The 23,677-nt window shown below is 43.2% G+C and overlaps 1 protein-coding gene across 4 annotated transcripts in view; it reads right to left on the minus strand.

Annotated features, from left to right (window-relative positions):
• LOC123519326 (zwei Ig domain protein zig-8-like) overlaps nt 1-23,677 on the minus strand; it is a 94,965-nt gene that overhangs the window by 71,184 nt on the left and 104 nt on the right. For 2 of the 4 annotated variants that reach the window (XM_045280546.1, XM_045280548.1), the window contains one exon: nt 18,734-19,253. The gene's annotated coding sequence lies outside the window, so the exon portion shown is untranslated. Of the gene's footprint in view, nt 1-1,497; nt 1,590-18,733; nt 19,254-23,673 lie in introns of those variants that run through there. The other 2 variants (XM_045280545.1, XM_045280547.1) reach the window with 2 other exon arrangements.

The raw sequence follows: 23,677 nt of genomic DNA on the forward strand, positions 1-23,677 counted from the left end.
CTTGTTAGTGTTGTGTCGTGTTATAGATGGACAAATCAACATAAGGAACCAAACAAGGGCTAGATAAGTAGATAGGGTGAGAAGATGGACAGATATGGTTATATAGGAAGACAGGCTGATAAGACTGATCGATAGCTAGACAGGTATGGAGGTGTTCATTTAATCAGGTGACAGGGAGCCAAATTAGTTGTGTTAGTATAATTAGACAGGTAGGAAGGTAAAGGCAAATTGTATAATCAACAGGTGGACTGATAGATAATGCAGGCTGGGATACATTTATGCAGGTGGCAGGAAGGTAAATTACTAGACAGGTGTGCAAATACTCGTATGTATGCAGGTATGTGGGGTATGTGTGTGTTTAGTGTGTGTGTTGCAGTGTTGGTTGCGCCATGTCTAAGCGGATTTAATTCATGTGATTCTCTTTTCATTTCCTCTCCACGGCGATGTGTTTTGATGTGGAACACGACTCCACATTAGGAAATGAAAAAAGGTTCTTGGGTTTCTGACTGCACATGAAGGGAAAACAGTGTATTTGTGGCTATTTTGAGCACTGATATCTATTTTTAGAAGCTTGTGTGTGTGTGTGTGTGTGTGTGTGTGTGTGTGTGTGTGTGTGTGTGTGTGCGTGTGAGTGTGAGTGTGAGTTAGTGAGTGAGTGCAATGAACCAACATCCCACATAAGAGTTTCCAGCCTCAGTAGGTCAAGCATGATTGAAGAGACAGGCGAACATCAGTGCGGACGTGGTGGGCGTGCGTGCATGTTTGCATGAGAGTGCGGGCGGCGGCTGGCTGGCTGTCACGCCTTCGTCAGAAAGCGAACACCAACCCCATAAATAGAAACTAAGACATGGAATCTTCAATATCCAATTAACTGGGAATAATCGAGCTGAATTCTCAATCTTGGGAAGCGTGGCGAGGACGGAGGCCGGCCCTGCTGAGGCGAGGAGGTCGTACCAAGGGGCGCCCACCCTCTCCTGGGATTGGCATATCAATTATACACTCCCTGGGCGCTCTGTTCCTATCCGGCGGCATGGAGCATGGAGCGTGGAGCGGCCATTGTTGCTGTTACCCCGGAGCTTTTTGTCTGACGGGGTTCTCTTTCTTTTATCGCGTTGCTCTTTCCCACCGCTGCCTCTGAGCTGCCGCTAGGACGCCTTATTACTGAGGCGGCTCCTGTTAGGCCTCGTCACTCTGAGCTTGTCACGGTGGTGGGCAGACATGCGAGGGGCGGGGAGTCCATCAAAGGGAGCATGATAACTAAGGGGAGATTAATACATGGGGAATGGGAACTGAGGAATACTAGGCAGGGAGAACATTGCAGGGGACAGGGAGGAGAGCATAGTAGGGAGAGGGAACTGAGTAAGGCGGATGGGCAGGGAAGCATGATAACCAGAGATAAATTCGTACACAGTGGCGGGTTCCGAAGAATGTTAGCAGGGTGAATATTACATCGACAGGGAGCGGAGCATAGCAGAAAGGGGAGCATGCAGCACTCACCTCATGGCCTCATACCGCGGGCACTCAGCAGGCAGCTCCTCATTGCCACGCGGGAGTCATTTATCGGAACATAGCATCGTCCATATCATTAGCTGCCTCATGTCCACCGCCACAAATACCTGGGCCAGCATTTACCTGACATTTTACTTCACAGGTATTTTATTCTTAAGGAGTAAAGTTCCCTCATTAACTCAAACTTATCAGGTCGTGTTTCAGAGAGATCCTGTTGTGGGGAGGAGGAGCAGGAGGGAGGGAGGAGGAGGAATGCAGGGCTAACTTAGGAGGAGCAAGAGGAGGAGGTGGAGGAAGAGGGAGGAGGAGGAGCAGCAATGTCTGTTGTGTTAAGACCGCCAGGAAGAAATTGTCACTGGAGATAATCTTGCAGCAAAGAATTCCACATTATACGTTTTAATCCTTTTTGTTTATGTGTCAAGTTAGAACATATTTCCTGGTGGGGGTGCAGGGTGGGTGAGCTGGGGAGGGCAGCGGCAGCGTTGGTCAGGGCTCTCTGTAATGGGTAAATCCATCCCCGCGGCAGGAGGTGGATGGGAGGTGAGTGGCAGGAAGGGTTAAGGTAGAGGGGTGAGAGACGCAGCTGCTTTTCTGTACCACTGACCTCTTCCTGCCTCGCTGTATTCTCAGTTGTATATTTTAAACTCTTTTCGCAACCTGGAGCTGTTTTCTTGTTTTCTGTTTTGTTATTTTCATGTGATTTTTTTGCTTGACTCAACGTGCACATTTTTCTAGCTTGTGGTTTGTTTATTTTTTGCTTCTGTTCCGTTTCCTGTTTGAATCCTGTTTGTTTCCTGTTGCGTTCTGCTTATTTCTGTTTGTGTTGTGCTGGTCTGGAGTCGCGTCACCCTGTCTTTCCCACCCGTCTCCACCTCCGCCCTTCACAGCCAAGCCTCCAGCGGGCGTGCGTCGCTTCCCTGCACAGTATTTACCGGAGTATTATAACCCAGGTCATTAGAGTCTCGAGTCCCCGTCGGATGGAGCCCAAAGTGTCCCCATCAGCCCATCAGCGCCCCGCCGCCAGCGTGTGTTGCGCCGCCTGCCCTTTAAGATGGCGTCCGCCGTGATGGACTTTTCTTTTTTTCATTATTTCATGAGCGCATTACTTTTCTTTTTTGTTGAGTGCTATATCTTCACTGGCGAGCCTCACTCATAATTCCCTCGCTGAAACTCTGCTGCCGCGAGAGACTACAACTTTGCCTCCTAATGCTGAGTTCTGCCACAAAACTGGACTTTTAATGTGCGTGTACGAGCGGCGACTTAATTTTTGTGGGTATTTCATACTTTGAATCTCCTTATTTCTGAACCCCTGGCTGCGGGCGCTGCGCCAACCTGAGAGCAAGTTGTATAAATTCCCTTTCATCACCATAACTCTGCTGACTAGTGCCAGATTTTTATGACTTCAATATGAAAGCGGAACACAGTAACGCGTCTCGCTTCCCTTCCCGTCTCTTCCCTTCCTTTCCCTTCCCGCCCCGAGGACTTCATTGTTCTCCGTCACGTTTGACGGACAGTCCTAGGAGACAGTTATGACGTTTTTTCTGTTTAAGAGCTTGAGTTGATTGTACCACTTTCATCTCGATCTCGATCTCCACAGAAACGGTCCAGTCTTCCTGGTTCATCCTTAACTTTTTTCATATTTCATTTTGTTAAGTCCAGCCATTTGCTTGTCTGACCGTCACCCGCTGCCTCAACTTTCCTGCCGCGTCTCCCTGGCGCCGATGGTGAATGCCGCCGGGCGCCTTGGCATTGTGAGTGGCACTTTGGCTCCTCCCACTGGCCACTCCGCCATGCCTCAGCATGCCTGGCATGAGTCCGGGTCGGCATCACAACCACTACAACCCTCCCCTGCAACACAAAGGTCAGGGCGCCGCGTGTCTCGGTGAGGAAGAGAAAGGTTCAGGATGCAGTCTGGCACTCACTTAACCGCTCTTCTTCTGTTCATGTTAATCAATTAAACAAAAGTTAGCATTAATGTTGAGCCTTGGAGTGAATTATTTTATAAGTTCAGCTTTTGATCAACTGTCCTGTGTTGTGAAGGCGCGGCAGGGCGGCGAACCGGCCTTCCTTCCTCGTCCCTCGTGATTGCGACACACCTGCTCGTAGCAGCCAGCATTCCGTGGCTGGTGACTCCATCTGCGTTGTTCTCTGCGATGCGATTTTGTATTCATAAGGTACAATTCTAGTTTTGCCTGTGTTCCAGCTCGCCTTTCTCGCCTTTCTGTATGCACCAGCAACATGTCTTTCCTCTCTGTCTTATCGAGGTTTCTCCTCTACTGGTCTCCATCCGTCTTGTGAAGTATTTTTTGTTTCTTGTTTCTTTTTTCTCTAAAGACTGTGACTTTATATCGTTCACAGGCCAAGGCTGAAGTGTTTATCTCTCGTTCTCTCATCTTCCTTGTAGGCAGCTCTATGTTTTCGGTGTTTGAAATCTTATTTATTTGCAATCACACACAATTTCAACACAGACAGAGTGAAAAAGGCCTGAAATTTTTCTATTTACAGTGTGTTTACTCGTCCTAGCAGCCATCACTCACAGCAACACCGCCGCGCGATCTCCTACTCTTATGACATCAGACGCTCTTGCCTTGTGATCCGCCCAGGAAATGTTACAGCGCGGGATCCCAGGTTCAAAAGGCGGCTTGTCCTGTGTGCCGCGGCGCCTTGTCAGTCTGCTCCCTCCCTCAGGTGTCTTATTCATCAGCCGCACAAGGAGTGTTTCTGAGGCGCGTGGCACTGCGGGACACAACCCACTCTCCCCATCGCTTGACGAGAGAGGGGAAGGCAAAAAGAATTCCGCCGTGTCATTTCTTCTCCCTCTGACACGAGTGAAATGCCTCGTCTCTCCTGGTCGCATTGCTGCCCAACTCAGTCCTTTATCACTATTGCATTGCTTATTGTTCCTCTGAGCTCTGTAACTGCATTCCTTCCCCGAGCAGAGCAGCAGTAAAAGACATTCAGCACGCTTTCATCCCTTTGTCGCCGCTAACGTCGCCTCTTCACGCAGGTCCTTATCAGGCTTCCCTGCGGCCACCGCCACAAAGCTGCGTGCTCGTTCCTACTCGTCTCAAAAGAGTAGCAGTTTGAACATCACAGTGCGTGTCATTGTTCGCTTCATACGGCCTCGAGTGTTGGGTGTTCCGGTAACGATTTCTGGTCCGGTTCTATTAAAAAGTAACGTAGATCCATTTTTGAGGCTCCTTTTTTTTCTAGGTTTTGCTTTGATGGTTGACTTATTTGGTTTGCTTTCATGTATGACCAGCATTCATTCCACAGGTGTTCAGGAGATGATTGCCAGTCCAGATGTATTAAAAATTAACGTGGATCCTTTTTCAAGACATTTTTTATTGATTTGACTCTGATTGTCGACTTATTCTGTCTGATTTCATGTACAGTTGTCATTCATGTTGTGTGTTATTCTCTTATTTTCCTCCCCACGTCACCGCGAGTGTAATGTGATGCAGTAACGATTCCAAGTCCAATTCTATTTAAAACTGAATTGAACCGTGTTTGTAATATTTTTTTTCTTGATATCCTTTTCACATCCAACTTCTTTTGTTTGATCTGTTGTGTAATTATCTCTCATTCTTCGTAATCATCCTAATAAAAACTGCCATTCGATCACGCAACTCTAATTATGCCGTAAAAATTTAGTTGCCACTGAGAGTGAAGGCTTAATCATGCATAGAGTTCATTCACACGCGATATGAAACGAAACATTGAAATTAGAATCAAGTAATACACAAGGCAAGTCAAGTGGAGTGTCTCATTTAAAACGCAGAAAAGTTTCTCCAAGTGTCAGACAAGAACAAAGACGAACAAAGGCGGCGGATTGACAGTACTGAGTGATGATTAAGGAGTTTGTTACCAGGATGGCACGGACCTCGAAATACGCAGACTTCAGAGAGAGAGAGAGAGAGAGAGAGAGAGAGAGAGAGAGAGAGAGAGAGAGAGAGAGAGAGAGAGAGAGAGAGAGAGAGAGAGAGAGAGATTATAAAGGAAATATAAATACTGGAACTATAATTGTAGTCATTATTTGTAAACTGCCTAATAACTAATGATAAACTGTATGTAGACTGTAAACTAGTGTTGTAAAATGCGAGTTATTGCTATCATACTTCATGAAAACTTCTAAAATTACTGTAAACTACTACCAAACTGTGCAAATATAAGCGATCTACCTCTAAACTACAAATAAACCAGTTGTATTGCTAAAAAAAAATACGTATATCACTGGTAAACCAAAGGGCAAACTAGCAGGTCACAACAGGTAAACTAATACTAAAATAAGCAAACTTTTCACAAACGACGTGATGAACACCAAACAAACAACTTAATATAAACTACTTGACAAACTAACAACAAACTGCAGGTAAGCTTCCACTAAACTACGTGACAAATTAGTACTAAACTGCAGGTAAACTCCCAGCAAACTACGTGGAGTAACTAATAATCAACTGCAACTAAACTATTAACAAACTACACCAGGACCACAAGGAGCCCAGAGGAGGCCACAGGAGTCCGTGCGTGCACCTACGAACACAAAGGAGGGAACCCCAACACACGGCATATTACAGGTGAAGTGACCAAATTTCGTACACATTCCTCGCGCCTCCACCTCATTGTCCCTCGGTGCCAGTGCCAAGGGCGTGCCGCGGTGGCCTGTCTGCATCGGCCTGCCCACGCGTGACGCCATGCAATCAGTGGCGAGTGCAAGAGCTACTACCCACGCGCTTATTTCTGTCCTTAAGGGAATAAATAAAAGCAATTGCCTCTTTCCTTTCTTGACTTGTGTATGAGACTCCAGGGAGGAACTTCTTACCTGCCTCGTGCTTGTGCTGCTCTCTCTCTCTCTCTCTCTCTCTCTCTCTCTCTCTCTCTCTCTCTCTCTCTCTCTCTCTCTCTCTCTCTCTCTCTCTCTCTCTCTCTCTCTCTCTCTCTCTCTCTCTCTCTCTCTCTCTCTGTCTCTCTCTCTCTCTCTCTCTCTCTCTCTCTCTCTCTCTCTCTCTCTCTCTCTCTCTCTCTCTCTCTCTCTCTCTCTCTCTCTCTCTCTCTCTCTCTCTCTCTCTCTCTCTCTCTCTCTCTCTCTCTCTCTCTCTCTCTCTCTCTCTCTCTCTCTCTCTCTCTCTCTCTCTCTCTCTCTCTCTCTCTCCTCTCTCTCTCTCTCTCTCTCTCTCTCTCTCTCTCTCTCTCTCTCTCTCTCTCTCTCTCTCTCTCTCTCTCTCTCTCTCTCTCTCTCTCTCTCTCTCTCTCTCTCTCTCTCTCTCTCTCTCTCTCTCTCTCTCTCTCTCTCTCTCTCTCTCTCTCTCTCTCTCTCTCTCTCTCTCTCTCTCTCTCTCTCTCTCTCTCTCTCTCTCTCTCTCTCTCTCTCTCTCTCTCTCTCTCTCTCTCTCTCTCTCTCTCTCTCTCTCTCTCTCTCTCTCTCTCTCTCTCTCTCTCTCTCTCTCTCTCTCTCTCTCTCTCTCTCTCTCTCTCTCTCTCTCTCTCTCTCTCTCTCTCTCTCTCTCTCTCTCTCTCTCTCTCTCTCTCTCTCTCTCTCTCTCTCTCTCTCTCTCTCTCTCTCTCTCTTCTCTCTCTCTCTCTCTCTCTCTCTCTCTCTCTCTCTCTCTCTCTCTCTCTCTCTCTCTCTCTCTCTCTCTCTCTCTCTCTCAGAAAGCTTGAGCAGAAAAGAGTCAGAAGTGTATTAGTAGCACTGGAAAATGGTTAATGAATTGAGAAAGAAAGGCTAAAAGTGGACAATTTGAATCATTGAAGGGAAGGGTAAAAAGAGCAAGGGTTAAAGAGGATATTTGTAACATTGAAGTAAATGTTTTAAAAGGGTTTCTGCAGGCTTGAAAGAATAAATGGTTAACAAGAGTATTTGTGGTATTGAAAGAAAGGGTAAAAAAAAAGCCACTTGGAGCCTTGAAAGATAGGTGTTGAATGATCTTTCCACAGAAATTGTAGAAAGGAATATTTGTAGAGTTGAGGTGGAAAGGGTCTGGAACATTTGTAGCCTTGATAGAAATGAAGTCAAAAGAAGAGTATCGATATTGCTGAGGAAAAGATAATTAAAAAGGAAACATTTTTAGATGAGAGTTAAACAAAATAACTGATTAAAACAAGAACACTTTACTTATACAAATCAGTCAGTCCTTATGTAACGTTCACCTATGGAGCTCTTCCACTTGCTGATCATAACACACAGTACTTCAATAGAGCTAACAGACGTATAAATTTACATACAGAACAATTTACTTTTCCTATTTTTTTATATTCCAAACAGTATAACAAAGAAGCACTTAAGCTGAACAATAAGTAAACCTTGAGGAATAAATAGCATTTTTTATTTACTTAACTTCGCAAACTCATTCTTGATCGACGTGCTATCGGGTTTCCATTTAAAGCCCAACATTTTTTCCCTGTTTATCTTAACCGTGAAGAAATTGAATTCGTCTCGCTGTGGGACCCTGTAGCCCTGAAATCCTGGAACCCTGGAGCTGATCCTTAGGGTGCTCCGCGGAACCACGAGTGTCCGCAGAGGATTAGCGAGGCTCGGGAGCTTGGGAGGGAGAGGCGGGGCACTAGAGGACGCCGTGAAGGGGAAGAGTGAAAAGAAAATGCGTTGTTGCGTTGTCTGGTTACGTGTTTGAGCACTTTTTCTCCTTTTTTTATTTAAGACGACCACGCGAGAGGAGCCGTAAGGGTCGTGCTTTTTTTATGTGAAGAGCACTGGCCAAAAGGAAAAAAAAAGGATCATTGAGGTGCCTGTTGCAAAAAGAAAGGTCAAAAAGTTTCGTCTAACAGTGAAGGATAAGTGTCTCAAAAGTTGTGTATACATTAGCCTTTATTTTAATTTATTTTTCTTACCTATAAACGAAGTAAGCAAAGTTGAGGGCTGGAAATGACGTCAAGAAAATGTAGTCCATCACTCACAGCTGCTGCCGAGTGGACGAAAAAGTCTTTGAAAAGTAACTCCAGTATTTTACCTGATTTTTGCGTGGAAATGTGGGCATAAACTCGTATTTCCAAGGTTGAATATCACATACCTGTTTAATAATCTCGTTTTCTGTGTAACTAAAGAGGAAATATGAGATTAAAGATAGAGAAAGATAAATAAAAAAAACATATTGATAAGAGACACTACGAGAGAATCATTTAGCGCTGCACAAGAACAGATAAACAACACACACACACACACACACACACACACACACACACACAGGAAAAGAACCATAACCACATAAGCTCAAAGTAGTTTTACCGCACCACACCACACTGCCCTCCTTCCTATTGTGTCTGTGGTCTGCATGGCGTGTGGCTGTAGCGCTAACCAAGGCCGCCCCAGTGACCTAATTGAGAGCCGCAAGGTGTTATGTTGTAATCAAAGACGTGTTAAGGTGTGTTACAGGTGTAGGTGCCGTGGCAGGTGAGTGGCTGTGTTATGTTGGGGCTTCAGTGTATTTGTGTTTAAAGTTTTGTTAGGTGCTCTTTTTAAAGGTTTTTCTTCCTCAGCCCCTCCTTGTATGTTGTGGTGGTGGTGGTGGTGGTGGTGGTGGTGGTGAGGAGGAGAAGAAAGAGGTGAATAAAACAAGGGCAAGAAGAATAAAATAGTAAAGAAAGTATTGACTGCGGTAATAATGAAGGGAATGCGAAAAGAAAATAAGAACAATGAGAGAGAGAGAAAAAAAAAAACGAGATTGAAAACAGTAAGAGAAGACGAAAGATTACCTTGATGCAAAGAAAAAAACATACAAAACAACAACAACAACAACAACAACAACAACAACCCAAAGACCAGCAACAATAGATCAATTGGAAAAAGAAGACGAAGAAAAAGAAGAAGAAGAAGAAGAAGAAGAAGGATGTAGTTCGGAACAAAAGGTGATACCGAAGCCTCACTGTTCCGAAGCAGCGAGTCGCGTTCCCCACCAAACCTACTTAAAAGGATCAAAGGCTAATGAAACGGCTTCGATCCCTTTGAATCTAGGCTTTCGGGAAACAGGAATCCCTATTGAAATGAATACGGGAAGCAATTGACGCTGCAAAATGAGTGAGGGAAGCAAGAATTACAATGAAAATCTGTAGTGCCTTATGTGCTCACCTGTGCATTACCTGTACCTGTATCACCTGTAACACCTCTATCACACCTTTACCTCAACACCTGGGAAAAATAATTACCGATATACAAAGCACAATGCAGTTTGACAGTGACAAATGAAATTAGCCAGATGTGTGTGTGTGTGTGTGTGTGTGTGTGTGTGTGTGTGTGTGTGTGTGTGAGACGTTCCTTCCTTATTCCGTGTCTGGATTAAATTATCTTTCGTGACAGGTATTGTTAGACCAGGTCGGCTTCCTTAATTAATGAATGTGAGGAGAGGAGGTAGGAACAGAAGAAAGGAAAATATTGGAAGGAGACTGTGTGTGTGTGTGTGTGTGTGTGTGTGTGTGTGTGTGAAGGTTGTAGGCTCTCCCTCTCCCTCCCTCTCTCCTCATTCCTCCTCACCTTCTTTCCTTCTCTCTCCATCAAGCGTCAGTCGATAATTAATGCAAACATCAAAACGTTCAGTGTTTTCCGTAAAGAACCACACAAACTTTCATAAACCTTCGCCTCTTCACCTTGATTGGCCAGTGGTGGTTTGGTACATTTATTACAATATTTTTATTTACTTTTGTATCAAACTGAGGCACACTTGAAAGGCCGCCATGAATACTGCAGTGAACCAGATCCAAAACAAAAACAGAAAAAAGAAGAGGAAATAAAAACGGGTTAAAAAGACTAACAAAAAATTTTCTCTCGCATTCACTCCTCACTTCAGGCAATCTTGTTCGATCTTTCAAAGTCAGGCACGTGTTGTCAGCACAAAACAAGTGGCTGGTAAAGTGTGGTTGACACTTTGTTGGAGAGCGGTACAAGTGGAGTGCTTTGAAGAAACCTGAAAAAAAGACGAGGATGTGCAGAACAGAGAAGAGGTTCAATATAAACAATAAAAGATCAAGAAAAGTAGGGAGTATATCAAGTACATAGCAATAGGGGAAGGCTGAAAGGTTTGCGTAGAAATGAGAGCTAAAAAGAACAGAAAAAAAGAGAAAAATTGAAAGGAAAAAGGATGTGAGCTCGAGGAGAAAGAAAAAAAGCTTGGATGGTGAATTGAAAGGATGTTGAAAAGGGAGAGAATGGTATGCTAGAGTGGAAAGTGACGATGTAGTGTAGAGGAAGGGCGGCTGAAGTGGAGAGGAGGGGACGGAGGTATAGGAGGACTCAGTGGAGGGAGAGGAGTGTGGGTGAAAGGAGAGAAGGGAGTGTGGAGGGAGAGGAAAATGCCTGGGGGAGAGTCATGAGAGGAAGGAGAAAAAATAAGAGGTCATATGTGTAGTGTGTAGTGTAATCGCCTCCTTCCGCGCCTTCCTCAGTTGCCTCGATAAAAAAAGAAAAAAAAGAAAGTGAACAACGAGTCTCTAGATCATGTTAAAATAATTAAATAAAGACTCGACTGTATCATTTTAGTTTTTTCTCTACAAATTACATTCACAGTGATACATAACGCAACTCCTCCCCCCTCTACCACCCCACCCCACACACACGCATGTAGTTCTTCACAACCAAACTATCCGTGAATGATCGTAGGCAAGTCTACATGAACCGGAAGGTAGAGTCTCGACAGAACAATAAAACGCTTCTGTTTATACTTGGCGAGGCAAACGATGGCCATTAAAGGACCCAAGACTCGACCCGCTCACTGCTTCACCGTCCCGTGTTTGTGTGCAGAGATTTCTTGTGAGTGGAATCAATGCGTGTCCCGTTTTCTTTCCTACTCATATTTTCGGAGTCTTTCTTTTCTTCCTCTTTGCCATTGTTCGATTTAATTTGCTCCTCTAACTTTTCTTTTGCCCCATTTGTTATTCTTTCTTTTGTTGGACCTTTGCTATTGTTCTCTTTAATTTATCTGTTTATTACTTTTTTATTCTCATTTATGATTTTCTTCTCTATATTATTTACTGATTAGATTTACTACAAGTTGTTTCTTTTTATCACTTATAGTCTTCTCTTTCTCTTCTTCATGGTATTATTTGATTTTATTTGCTCTCATAAATAATTTTTGTTATTATCACATGTGCTTCGTTCCCCTTAGTCCCCTTTGTATTGATATTCGGTAAAAGTTATCCCAATATTTCCTTTTTGTTGAGATGTACACTTCTCTAATTCTTTCCTTCCTTCGCCAGCCTTTAATTTGCTCTTATAAGTGTCTTTTTTTCACAACCTCGCTGCAGTAAAGTAACAACAAACTGCACAACTAACAGCAGTAAGGAATCGACCTCTTTGCAGTGTGTAATTCCACGTTTTCCTTCCCTTATCATTCTCGTCTCTTTCACGTCGAGTTTAACTGTAATTCAACAAAACACCCGTGATTCTTTTACATTCACTGCTTTAAAATGGGTGTATATTACCAGCGTTTACTGTGTGTGTGTGTGTGTGTGTGTGTGTGTGTGTGTGTGTGTGTGTGTGTGTGTGTGTGTGTGTGTGTGTGTGTGTGTGTGTGTGTAGGTTAAGTACACAGCCACACTCACACGCCCTAACCGAGGCTTGCTGTTTATTTTGGCCAACAGTTTGGGGTCGTATTCTGCGTTCCAATACTCCTCTCCCTCCATTCATTGACGGCTATTGTTTTCCCGCTTGGACATTGCATAGATAAAACAACAACAGCAGCTGCCGCACTAGAAACAACAACAACAGCGACAACAACAACAACACCAGTAGCAACAGCAACAGCACCAGGAACAACAACAGCAAGACTTTAAGCAAATATACGTAGTTAAGCACAGCCACCACCAACCAAACACGAAACACCAACACAAAACACCAGAAACAAATAAAAACATGGACAAAACAAGAACAAGCAGAAAATAAATAACAAGAACAGACAAAAATATTAATATAAGAAAAACATCAACAATAATATCAATAAAAAGACGAAGAGTAGTAATAAAAAGGCAGTAAAACGCAGAATGAATTATGAACCAAACGAGGGCAGGCGGCTATAGCTCACAGGCAGCAGATTCATGGCGCTGTTTGTTTGTCATGCATAAAACACCACTCGGGAGATTGCGGTCTGCGGCGGCCATGCACTGAGCGAAGGTGAAATAGTCATGAATTAACCCCTTCAATACTGGGACACATTTTTACCTTGAGATTTGTGTACGATTAGATCATCTTATTGACATTAGGAAGAGTCTATAGAGGGCAGAAGATTAATGGCCACAGTCTTCACTATTTAAATCCCCCACATGAATGTGTGTATAGAATCACGAAATAGTAAGTAGAATGAATATGGAAACGCGTCCTGGTACTGAAGGAGTTAAGTATCCATGTATCATGATGTGGAATGAATAAATATGAACAGATCAATAGTGTCAATAAGTAAATGTCTATCTAAGTAATGTGTATGAGTTTGAAGTGTTTGTTTGTGTTTATATAGCTTAGAGTTTTAACCCATTTAGTGCCATGACGCGTTTCCATATTCATTCTGCTTACTATTTGGTGATTTTATACACACTCAGAAATTCATGTGGGGATTGAAATAGTGAAGACTCTGGCCATTAATCTTCTGATCATTAAAGACCCTTTCTTATCTCAATAAAACCGTCTAATCATACCCAAAGCTCATTGTAAAAATCCATCCCAGTATTGAAGGGGTTAAGAGTCGATTGGACTAAAATTTGCAAATGTATTTTTTTAATTGACATGGTTACCTAATAAGTAATATGATCCTTTTAGTTGCTCAGTCAATAGAAATAAAGCCTCAAAATATTTCTGTATTATCAGTATTTTTATGTTAAAGAAAACGCATTCCACTTACTAACGAATAATAAATATGGTGATTTGAAATATATTTAACATATTACTGAAAGAGAAAGAATATAGTCATACACTACCCGAACACTATCACTAATACCTATTAAGAAGAAAAGGAAAAAAGAAAAGAACTTCCCGGTAAAGTAAAAAGTGTGTTTATGTGAGAAAATAATCCCACACACATGTAACTCACCTATTAAAGGTGAAGTGACATGGCAGCGAGAGAGAGAGAGAGAGAAAGAGAAAAAAAAAATTGCAAGGTGACCATTACCATAACGAGGCCACCTGATAACAATAACCTTTGGCAACACCTGACACGTTACTGATACATTAACAGCAATAACGCCCCATCATCACTCCAGTGTCAGTGTTCAAACGCCCACGCCTCGCTCAGCTCGCAACAGCCTGGCAAGAGTGGGGTGTGGGAATTGTAAGTTGAAGGTTCCAGTCACGTCAGTTAAACACCCACCTTTATGAATTTCTGTCAGGTTAGTTAGGTCTTAGTGAATTTTGCTCTCGTGTTGTTTTTACCCACTTCAGTTAAACTTAATATAATTTTTTATCAGTTTTATTACAGCTATGTTAACTGCAACTACTTCAGTTCCAAACTACATCATTCCAGTTACGTCAATTCCAGACTACATCAATTCCAAGTAAGTCAATCACAACCCCATTTGAATTCCAGACCACATCAGTTCCAGACCTCATCAATTTCAACCACGTCTATTCGAGCCCACTTTAATTCCACTCACTTCTATTCTAACTACGTCTATTTTTACCATGTCAGTTCCATATACGTCACTTCACACCCACATCAGTTTCATCTCACGTCAATTCCATCCTCGAAAGTTCCACCGTGATACGTCCACCTTAAAAAAATTCCACTTACAGTTAACCACCACCACCACTAACCTAACCTAATTTAACCTAACCTCACCTAACCTCACCTAAACCAGACCAAACCTAACCTAACCAAACTTAACCAAACTAAACCAAACCAAACGTATCCTAACCTAACCTAACTTAACAAAAAACGACATAATTTCATATAAGAGAATGATTTTAAGAGGGATATTATTTCTAGAATTCACCTGAGAGACTTTACCTTTTAGCTCAAGACACAGCCAGGTAGAAACAGGAAGACAGGCAGGTAACAGGTAGGACTTGCTTTGAGAGTTGTAGTGTGTAACTTGGGAGTGTGTTATGTCAGAAATACCTTGCTGACATGCTGGGAATGGTGGGATAAGCCTAAGAGGAATGTTTCAACACACTTATCCTCTCTTATTTGACCATTCTACTTGGCATTTCTTGTTCAGGGATTGTCATTTAAGTGGATCTCTTTTTTTTTTTATTCCAAACTTTTGTTACCTCTGTGTCCAATATCGCTCGAACAAATGTAAGTAAATAAATGAATGTAAAAATAAAAATAAAGGAAAAAACACTATTAGCAATTTGCAGGTCAGTTAAATAGCAATAATGATCATAAAATTATGATAATAACAATAATGCAAATAGTAATAATACCTGACACGTAATGATTTACACACACGCTGAAAACAAAAGAAAAGATAAATATTGACTTGATTTCACAGATTACAAAACAAAACTTCGCGAAAATAAAATAAAATAAAAGAGAGAAAGAAAATAAAACAACAGTAATTTTTCAGTAACTTCCTTCCCGAGACATGAAGAGCGTGAAGCATGAAGCAGCAGCACTAGGAGGAGGAGGAGGAGGAGGTTTAGGAGGAGGAGGAGGAGGAGGAGGAGGAGGAGGAGGAGGAGGAGGAATTAACATAACATGCTGGCAAGGAGAGTGAAAGCAACACCCCACGAAATAGATAAGAGCAGGTCTCGCCTAAGATAAGAGAGTAAATGGATAAATAAGAGAGCCGCGCATCTGTCTCTTTATGAATGGTGATGAGGGATGGGCGGGCGGTGGGTGGCGGGTGAGTGACGCAAGATTAGCCCACTGTACGACCTCTGACTGACGTGCGAAGGGCGTGCTGTCGTGGATGGAGCGTGGGGGAGGGGCGTGTGTCGTCTTGTACCGCCGTAGGGTGTGGGTGGGGGTGTGTAGAGTGAAAGGAAAGTGTAGATTTGTGAGGCAATGTGTGTGTGTGTGTGTGTGTGTGTGTGTGTGTGTGTGTGTGTAATGAGCGAAATTAGTGTAAGTGTTGTATCATCATTAGCGAGGATTGCAGGTAAAGGTCAGCTCACTCAACCGCTGATTCTATTCCCGATGGACTCTGAACCGCCACGCAAGCACTCACCCTGTCTTTATCCTCTGTCACCCTTCCCTGCTATCTTATCTTGCCGCCCCTGCCTTCCCTACCATACATTTTTGTCCATTTCATCTTCACTTTTACTTTCTTCTCTTCTCTCTCATGGCTATCACTTTCCCCTGCTATCTTATCTTTCCGTCCCCTGCCTTCCTTACCATCCATCTTTTTCCATTTCATCTTCCTTTTACTTCCTTCCCTTCTTTGCCATATATCACTTTCCTCTGCCATATTTTCCCCATCACCTGCTTTCTATTCTACATCCCTATCATCCTTGTCATTATTACCTTACCTTCCCTACCACCTCTTCCATCTCCCCTACCATCTCCCCTGTCACACATATCCAAGCTGAACTGACAAACACCAAGTAGCTACAAGGTTTACTGGCGTCCCATCCTGTGCCTCCACTCATGGCTGTCTCTTTCCGAACCAAGCAGATGAGGAGGACTGACTTCCAAGAGCCGCGTCACATCCTGGGTTAGCTACCAAAGGGACCGTGAAGGGAAGAGACCTGGCATGAACCTCGCGTATTACGGCACTAGTGTATTACTTGTGACATTTACTTGGGAACTTGTGAAGGTGTATTATCATTGCATTGTTGTGGATTATGGGAGAATCTGGCTGTGTTGCGTCATTGTGCAGGTGAGTGGCAGGTGATAAAGAGAGAAGGTAGTGTTTTTTTAACGTGTTGATATGTACAGGTAATTAATTGGAGGTTGTAGCGAGATATTTGTTGTGGTATAGCTTACGTACATAGATAGTATTGTTAGTTTAAGGAGGATTTGCTGTGATAATATTAATGGGAGTAATAGTAGTGGTTGGAGTGGTAAAGGTGATACTTGTAATGGCTGTAGTAGGGATGAATACACACTACAACACTTACATTACTTAACATTAGGTGGAGTTAATATTTTGTGGGTATAAATAAGTAATGAAATAAGGTTAGTATGTCATTTGCTGTTAGGAAGACCGATATCTGTAGTATTTACTGAACATAAGGTGGTGTTAATGTTTTGTGGGTATAAACAAATAATGGAAAAAAGTTAGTATGTCATTTGTTGTTAGGAAGATCGATAGCAACATTAGTAGTGGTAGTAGTGGTAGGAGCGATGGTGGTCGTGGTGGTAGCAGCAGTGAGGGAGAAACACAAGTAATGTACACCAGCGCTCATGTTTACTTAATATCATGTGCAGTTAAAACTCGACATTTGCTTTGAAATACGAGTGTAATTACAAGTCTATACATTACATTTTATCATCCCATCGTGTTATATTTTGCAGGTGTGATAGCTTCATTATAGATCATTAGGGAGTAATTACACACACGCCACCACTGAAGTCCCGAATAAAGATTAAAATTAACACTGTCCCCTTAAACAACATTTGCAGTTTATTCTTCGCTTCACTTATTCGCTTTATTACTGCGACTCATTAAAGTGTAAATCATAACGAGTGTGGAGGCGTAAGGTCACTGGAACTATTAGACGGAAGGTAACGACACACACACACACACACACACAAGGACCTTTAAATGCCGCCACGACTCTGACAAGCACGACAAAGAATTAAGAGCTAAGTGGTTGTAAAATATACGAATGTAGTCAGAGTGTCTTGTGTCCTCCTCCTCCTCCTCCTCCTCCTCCTCCTCTTGCTTCTCTCTGACCTGCTTCTCCTCTCTCTCTCTCTCTCTCTCTCTCTCTCTCTCTCTCTCTCTCTCTCTCTCTCTCTCTCTCTCTCTCTCTCTCTCTCTCTCTCTCTCTTCGTAAGTAAAAGGAGAGAGGAAAATAATGTAACTTAGCACAAACTTCTTCCTTCCTCCTCCTTCTCTTTCCCTTTCTTCCTTTCTTCCTTCCTTCCTTTCTTCCTTCCTTCCTTCCTTCCTTCCTTCCTTCCTTCATAGCTTCTCCATCGTCGGGAAAAGTAATAAAATAGCGTAGCACGGAAGTTTGTTTTCCTCCTCCTCCTCCTCCTCCTCCTCCTCCTCCTCCTCCTCCTCCTCCTCCTCCTCCTCCTCCTCTCTCTCTCTCTCTCTCCTCCTCTCTCTCTCTCTCTCTCTCTCTCTCTCTCTCTCTATCGCTCTCTCTCTCGTCCTCTTCCTTTGTCCCTCCTCAACTTCATTCCCTCACTCTATTTCTCCAGGCGTGAATGAGAGAGAGAGAGAGAGAGAGAGAGAGAGAGAGAGAGAGAGAGAGAGAGAGAGAGAGAGAGTGTATAACAGTAAGTATAATAAATGTAACACATAAGAGATTATTTCCTCCTCTCCTCCTTTCCCTTTCTCCAACATTAAAAGTGAAAGCAAAGGAAGGAAAAAAACAAGAGGAAAAATGCTGCACTGTAAGAATTTTTGCTCTCTCTCTCTCTCTCTCTCTCTCTCTCTCTCTCTCTCTCTCTTCTTGGTAAATTCGATAGAGTTCTTATTGGTGGAGAACAATAAGTATTTGTACCTTTTTGCTTATCTTTTAATGTATATAAGAATTACAATCCCCGTTCTCTCTCTATAACGAAATGTAATAACTTTGTAAAAAATTCTCCCACCTCCCTTTATTCTTTCCCGTTATTTGAGTTGCTTCGTTACGGCTCCATAAAACGTTGGTATCATTACTAAGTATTTCGTTGCCGATGTTATTACTAGGAAAGGGTAAAGATCTGTTAATGTACACGATGTTTTGTTGATGTTACCTGTTTTTTTGTTGTTGTTTAGTTGTATTATTGTAAGAGGTTTCTATATGTGTGTGTGTGTGTGTGTGTGTGTGTGTGTGTTTTGCTAGTTTTGTGGGGAAAGATGAATCTGTTTGTCTGATTGTGTGTTTGTATGCATGTATGTCTCACTCTCTCTCTCTCTCTCTCTCTCTCTCTCTCTCTCTCTCTCTCTCTCTCTCTCTCTCTCTCTCTCTCTTTCTCTCTGAGGAAGTTGTTTATGAGAATGAATTGCAAATAATCTCTCCCTTCTTGTAAGACACATCTGAGTGACAGCTGCCTTGTTTGTTTGCGCCACACACACACACACACACACACACACACACACACACACACACACACACACACACACACACACACACACACACACACACACACACACACACACACACACACACACACACACACACACTTACCTGGCCTCCTTAATGACTTTCACGAGGTGACAGGGAGGTGTGTGTGAGGGGAGACACCTCTGTCACTCCCCCTCCCCTCACCTCCCCTCACTGCTGCGCCTCCCCTCACTGGCTGGCACTCCTTTATTTCCGCGTCGTATTGTGGTGACGGGTGGACAGTATTTCAGCAGTCCTACACGATTATATTTTTATCTCTCTCTCTCTCGCTCTCACTTTTCTCTCTTTCTCTATCCGTCTCCGTTTCTCTCCCCGCGCTATCTGGGTGTCACGCGGGACTAGGGACAGTGACTTGCGTAGATTAGTGAAACCGGTTATGGGGTCCAATTAAAACTTGAGCCGAAACTGGGGTTGGGTGAAGGCACGTGTCCTCGTCCGGAGTGGTCACGCACGGGGGAAGATTGTCTCAAAGTTTTCTTTTTTTCTATTAGGGTCTTTTTTTCTTTGCGAGTTCTTATGTACTTTTCATGTGGTATAATCTTGCACTGCTCGCCTCGCTGGGCTAATTAAAAATACACTGAACCTAAGATAAGAAAATACGTTTCAATTAATACTCACACGCATGCATACCTGATTTATTGCTTTCTCTCTGCTTTTCCTCCTCCTCCTCAAATTATTTTCTCTCGCCTTGTTTCTTTCTCTCCCGACGGAGTTTCTCTCTGGTCCCTGGGAGCAATTCTCTGCCTACCGGGTTCCCTCGCACTGTTGATATTACAGAAGTTTGAGTTTCTCTGGAGCTTTCCTCTCCGCCTCCCTAACTCTCCAGCGTCTGATTACACAATACCAAGTTCCTCAATTGCATAAACAGTTGCGCTGCTGTGTGTTTTTTTTTTTTTTTTTGCCACTGCGTTCAGTCTCTCGCCGTCACTCACACACCTGTGACTTTGTGACTTCTACGACTCTGAAACACTTATGCCCCGCACCACCAATACTTTCCAAAGGTTCGTTGAAATTACATGGTCTTTTCAGGGTTTTGAAGGGCTCAAGTGACAGATTGATTGATTGATCTATATTATTAACGGGACAAACAGTCTTAAGAATCTGGCTGCTCATCTATGTGTCCTTGGAAAATAGTCGTGATAATGAAGCAGTATTTCTGAGTACTCATGGAGAATAGGAAGCGCCTGAAGTTGTGAAGAGGTGAAGAAGGTGAAAGACGAAGAAAAGTGTTGAAAGTACGGAAGTTTGATATTCTACCTTTTCCTCTTTTCGATTCAACGAGTTAGGGCGTTGTAGAACTGTACCCTTTTATCTTGTTAACTCCCAGTCGACCGTGTTAGAAGGTAGAATGCTGATTTCCATCCTTTTATATATTATTTAAACTGAAGACTTTACGATGCTGTATATATATATTTTTTTTGCCAACTTAGAATCAACATGTGTTTGTGTGTGGAATGATACAGAATGCAGACTTTACTTATCAATTCATCACCTCTTATGACATTTCAGTTATGTACCCTTCCCTTTTCTAGATAAGTCAGGAAATACTGCTTTAGAATACTGTAGAATGTTAAAACTGTACCTCTCCTAAATAGAAACCAAATGAACCACCAACGTTAGAATGAAGATTGTTAAATTTGTACCCTTTCTAGAAAACTCGGGAGCCAGTAAGTTAACATGCTGAAGAGTACTGCTGTTATCCTGCCCTCACTCATCGGCTCGGCATGTGTCTCCTCCACTATAGCAGAAGGGGGGAGCTCCTGCCGAGGATGGCAAAGGGTGGGACTGGGTAATGTTTTATGGGGGCACCTTATCTGTTCTTGGGACGCGTTCGTTATCACATTCTCGGCGTAGTTTGTGGCTTGGCGCACTGTTTGTGTAAGCCTGGCGCAGTGCAGGGCCGGGGGAGAGGGAGGGGCACGGAGGCGAGGTGCTGGCGTCGTAAAAATAAGGTTAGGTCAGTCAGACTACATGTTGAGTGTGAGTTCGTGCAAAGAGGAGTGGTGGTGGTGGTGGTGGTGGTGGTGGTGATACTGGTGGTGGTAGTAGTATTCAGTCCATATTTAGTAGGATTTGAAGGTATACGTATCTTTCAGTTGTTTCGAAATACACAAATAGACGAATTATAATCTAAGAAGATGACAAATATTTCGGTTCAGGGATAAGCGGCTTTGTTATGAAAGTTGGCTTTGATAGGAATAGATTCAAAAGACCCAGATGAAACTTTCCTTTTGACTGGAGAAGAGACCCCTTCATTGCTTCGATTCATTAACACGATACTTTTGGGGAACTTAACCTTGATGATAATTGCCAGAGAAGTCATAGAAGATACTTTAATTTCACGGTATTACCAGAACGTAATTGTAAACTGAAATTAGTGGAAAAGTTTAATAACAAAGATCAAGAAAACACGAGAGAATTAAATGTACTTAATCTCTTCACGTATTGAGAGAACACTTGGCTACAAACACAGCGTCGGAAAACATAGATATAAACTTAAGAAAACCCTCAGATTTTTATAGCGCCAGGAGGAACACCAGGAGCGAGTGTCAGTAAGTCTAAGCCAATCACTATCCATTTTGCGTTACGTATTACCCAATCAGCGTGGACGCGGGGGTGCGATTGGTCAAGACGGATCAAAGCTTGCCGCTCATTGGTCAGCCATGGGTCTCTTTTTCGCAGGCTATGATTAGCATGAAATAGGCTGGAATAGGCCAAAAATACACGCTGATCATCTTAATTACAGATAAACACATGCCGGGGAGAATAGCGAGGGGAGATTAGACAGCAAGGAGGAGGAAGATTCAACCTCATTCAACTGAAATTTATGAGAGTTGATACCACGTTGAAAAAAAAAGGAAAGCGTCTGTCATGTGGTCGTAGGAATTGAGTCGTACTAGCTTTGGCGCCATGAGTAGCTACAAGACCACCGCTACCACCACCACCATGATGACCACCACCACCACAGCTATCTCCTCCATCAGACTTAACGAAAACTCTGAAGATAAAGTAAAAAATGTTGAAAGCGGTGATAAAACATGAGCCTCCACTTCCTAGAGCTTCACCTTAACTCTCTGTACTTCAGTAACTAAGAGAAAGAAGTGTGAGAATGGCGTGACGAAGAATGAAAAAGCGATAGGATATAAATAAAGAAGCAGGTGATAAAACAGTAACTCACTCTTGCATATTTTCTTTCTCTCTCTCTTCCTTAAACTTCACCTTGGCATGTAAGTCACTACACTTTAACAATGAGAGAGAGAGAGAGAGAGAGAGAGAGAGAGAGAGAGAGAGAGAGAAAGTAACTGATAACAAAATAACAATAATTCTTTCTCTCTTTCTTATCTTTGTTACTTTATCTTGACAATAACTCTTTCTCTCTTTCTTTATCTTTCTTACTTTACCTTGAGTCGTAAAGTCACAACACTTAAACAAAGAAGAAAAGAAACCGTGAAAAAATAGGACAAAAAAAAAAAATACACACACACCAAGGTAGGGAAAAAAAATATATAAGTGTATGTATATATAGTTCTTTCCCTGACACACTTCGTTTCAAGCTCAGGTGTCAGGATTTGCGTCAGGAGTTGCTTAGGGATGTGTGTTCTTTTTTTTTCTGCAAGGGTTGTCCACCACGCGCCGCAAACAAGCCAATTATGTGATTAAAAGTGAGGGAGCTGTGTGGTGTTGGTTGAATTATGAGAACCTTGACTGCATGTGTGTGTGTGTGTGTGTGTGTGTGTGTGTGTGTGTGTGTGTGTGTGTGTGTGTGTGTGTGTGTGTGTTGCATCATAAGACATTAATGTACTATCATCTTTCCTCCTCCTCCTCCTCCTCCTCCCCTCCCCTTCATTACTCTCCATTCTTCTTTATTGCATATTATCATCCTCTTTCTCTTTCTCTGAACTGTTTAATCCTCCTAGAATTTAGAGATCTTGTAGAATTCCCCAGTACGATTTTCGAGTGGGTATTGTTTCTCCCCCCTCTCTGTCTCTCATTCCCATCTGTTTTCCTGTTCTTTTTTTCCCCTCTCAGCCTGTTTCTGTGTCGCCTTGTGTCGTGTTGGTATGTTGGCAAGTTCCCTTCTCTTCGCTCTCGTGGACAACAACAGAAGCTATTTTGAGAAGGGTAGAAAGTACAAAAGGAACGACGAGAGAGAGAGAGAGAGAGAGAGAGAGAGAGAGAGAGAGAGAGGAATTATAGCTATCATTTTTCCCTTCTGCCACATCATCTTCCTTTCCTTCATCGTCAGCCCACACGTCGCCACCACGCCCCCATCGTCGCTACTCGTCACTCGGGCCCCAGGGTGTGTCCTCCGCCCCTCACGCAGCTTCCGTTTCGTAAAAGCTTGGTGCAAATTTCCACGGTGGGCGGGGCGGACTTAAGCAGTATTTTTTGTTTATCTTTTTTAATATAAACCTGAGCGCTGCATTTTACACTCGCTTTAACCCAGTTTTCCTGCCTCACACACTCTCTCTCTCTCTCTCTCTCTCTCTCTCTCTCTCTCTCTCTCTCTCTCTCTCTCTCTCTCTCTCTCTCTACCTCCTCCTCCTCCTCCTGATCCTCTTCATCCTCCTCTTGAATATCAGTGCTTGAATTCCCTCGGTGTGTGTGAGGAGTGTTTCACGAGGCCGCGGCGTAAGACTGCATCACTATATCCTCCAGGCTCTCGTCGCTTGCATATATCATTCAGACAAGTGCCTTCCTGCGCCTTGGCTCCCGGGGGACTTTCTTTTGTTTTCAAGAAATGTAGTGTCGCCTTTGGACTCGCACGGAGATTTATGGCCAGGCGTTCTTAAGTGGGAGGTGTTAGAGGCGACGAAACGCTACAAACACGCTAGAGTCTCTTATCACGAGTGTAAGTCTCTGTAAGTGCACCGGATTAACTTCCTTAGCCTGCACCAACTCGGGTACATCAAGTAGAAGTGAGGTGAGGGAAGGGAAAAGGGAGTGGAAGGGGGAGAGTAAGAATGGGAGTAGTAGATGTGAGAGGGGCGCCAGTCACCGACCACG

Source organism: Portunus trituberculatus, chromosome 45 (assembly GCF_017591435.1).
Source record: "Portunus trituberculatus isolate SZX2019 chromosome 45, ASM1759143v1, whole genome shotgun sequence".
NCBI classification, from domain to species: domain Eukaryota; kingdom Metazoa; phylum Arthropoda; class Malacostraca; order Decapoda; family Portunidae; genus Portunus; species Portunus trituberculatus.